Raw genomic sequence first — 2,970 nt, 5'->3', positions numbered from 1 at the left:
CCCCTCCCCGGCCACCGTCCCGGCCCCAGAGCGGGGAGGAAGCTGCGGCGACAGCCCCTGACCCGCCTGCTTTGGTAATAATACTTAGGCTAAGACTTTTGCCCAGTCACTGAAGAGGTAGCTAATGCTCAGTCCGTCGATTATACAATCTCAAAGGAAAAACGTCCATTCTGCCTTCTCAGCCCTTACCAAGTCAGGAGGGCCGGCTACTTTCCCCCCTTTGTTGTTAAAAATCAAGATTTAACGTGACTTTAGAATTCTTTCAACGGTTTCAGTATGTCTCAACATTTTGATTCTCCCTCCTCGCCTTTAGTCCTCCCAATGACTCCAGAACCAAAATCAGCCCCACACGATTAATTTTTAAGTTACTTTAAAAAAAGTTCAGCGGCAGCTATCTAAGTTTTGCCAAAAAGCTAGGGGAGAAAAAGACTGACACTTCAATTTTATCGGTTACTAGCTTGCAAAACATGTCTTCTAAAAGAAAAATAAATTAAGGAAAGACTCATCCCTGATCTATACAGGAGGTCGTGCAGCCGCACCATATGCTGCAGGAACACATGCTACACAAGCTACCACCACTCAGAAAAGTGGTGAGCCTAAACCTCTGGGATTTTCTTCTATATAAAAAAAAAAAAATAAATAAAATACCAACATAAAAAAAATCCTAATATATTCATGGAGTTATTAAAATATTTTTGTAATAGACTTCAGTTATTTTTAGGATATGCAGGAAGTTGTACAGCACATTAAGTTGTGAGACTATCCACTTACCGGCAAATAGTATTCTACACATTAACACACAGATTATGATAACTGCCATAGTCCTCATCTGAATATGCAGCATCAGTAGCAACAACCAATGGATCTAGTCTTTCACTAATCGGAACATTGCAATGAAGACAACATTTTACATACACGGACAATTAAGTTCATCTTATTCTATAATCCAGCTGCCTCTGTATATTCCATTTATAATAATTCTCACTCCATTTTAATCTGTAATTCAGAGAAGAAGCATTAGCCGGATTTTTCTTGTCTAATACCTCTTCTCTACTCTCCACTTGTCTGTTCCACATAGGGGCAAATCTTAGATGAACTCTACCACCAGTGCACTTTGCACCGTGCCATCAGCATATTGCCCTCTTAGATCTCCAGTGTTTCTGGAGTCACGCAGCTGTCTCCTGCATAAATCTTTTGGTCTGCACCCTTTTGCCAGGCCAAAAGCACAGACGTTAGTAAGAAGTCACTTTTCATCCAACAAATGCGTCCATTTTCATGGAAGAAGCAGTCTTCTGCATCTCTTCTTTTTCCTATTTATTTCTGGCATGGTCTCACCAAATGACCACAAACAGCCCTTTAACTGAACGGCCAGCAGTCTCAGCCTTCTCAGACGTTGACACCACCACAGCGCAGGGTGAATTTAAAACCTATATATCTTGACCAAATCATTTTTTGTTTCTTAGGAAACCCCTTGTCTCTTCTTATCGGCTTCAGGTCACCCACAGCTACTTCAAGCAGTTGTATTCTCCTTGCAGTAACATTACAGCTTCATGATTCCACGAAAAAAAACTTCCCAGACAGACAAAGCTTTCAATACTGTCCATTTTGCTGCCACTTTTTCTAGCATTTGTACAGTTTTATTCCTTTCTCTGGCAGAAGACCATTTTCTTTATCGTGTCCATATTCATATCTGGTTAGATTGTTCACTGGTCCCTTACAGCATGTTGACCTGGCTCTGCAAGCTCTTATTCTCCATGTCTGTCTTCGTTTTTATGTTAGCGCTATAACTTATTTCAATATAGTGAATATATTATCAAAATGTTTGAACAATACAGAAGATTCTGCCTGAAGACAGGATGCAAGTGTCAGATGCAACTGTCACGGTCAGTTTTAGCTCAAAACGATTCTGAAAGCAGGTTGCTTTAAGAGGAAAACCAGTTTTTCTTCCCATGCAAACCTATTTTCTGCCCCAGGAACCTGAACAGTAATTTTAAAAAGTTCCAAGTAGTTAGATTTTAGGCCTAAATATATTTGCTACAACTTGAAAGATGTAATGCCCTGACTCCATTTCCATTGCTTACTTCATAGCTGTCCATGTAATTGTTCATGAAACAGTCAAGTACAGTAGTTTAAAAACTCAATTGCAAAAACTGATTCACAGAATCACCTTGCTTTTCTACTTGAAAGTATGTGGATTTCTGAAAACGTTCTGCAAGATTAACGCTTTTTATCGTCCATCAGTGTAACGTCTGCATAAGGAAATCCTGGCTTCTACACACACATATCTGAAGATCAAGACCAACTTTTGATAATACATACAAAACATTTTTTGCTCTAACACACCTTTGGTCATACCTGTTTAGCATTTTTAACCACACAATAGCAGCCTTTCACCCCCACCCCCTCATTCAAACACACAAACAGTACTACTTTAGGTAGGAAGCATCATCTCAGCCTCATGGCAAACCTTGTGGAAAAGAGCTGCAATGGAAGAAATACTTATTCCAAACACAAACAGCAGTTCTCTACCGAGGATCAGCCATGTGATTATTAGTCTATGCTACACTTCAATGTAATAAGAGTGCTGTTCTACCGGTAATGGTGTTCCTCAGATAAATTAGCTTCTTTCAGCCTGATTGGGATGCGGATAATTCCACGGCACTTTTGAGAAGCAATACGGCATAATCCCAGAATCCCAATTAACATGCCATTCCCACTACATTTGATGTTTAAGGCGGTATACAAGAGGTATTGCTGAGTACAGTCAATAGCTGATATATTAACCTACAGAAATTGTGCTACCTATACCTCATCCTAGGCTCTATAAAACACTAATGGTCATGAACTATTCAGATCACTTAAAAAAAAGTATTCTTCGAGTGTCCAAGAAATCAAAAAAACTTTATGTCGTTAATGTTCTTATGGCAGGTATTTTTGTTTCTTTTTTCAAGTGAACTGACATGTGGGGGG

The sequence above is a fragment of the Aptenodytes forsteri genome, unplaced genomic scaffold (assembly GCF_000699145.1).
Source record: "Aptenodytes forsteri isolate BGI_AS27 unplaced genomic scaffold, ASM69914v1 Scaffold68, whole genome shotgun sequence".
Lineage (NCBI taxonomy): Eukaryota > Metazoa > Chordata > Aves > Sphenisciformes > Spheniscidae > Aptenodytes > Aptenodytes forsteri.
The sequence above is the reverse complement of the archived record's forward strand: the minus strand, read 5'-3'. Positions refer to the sequence as shown.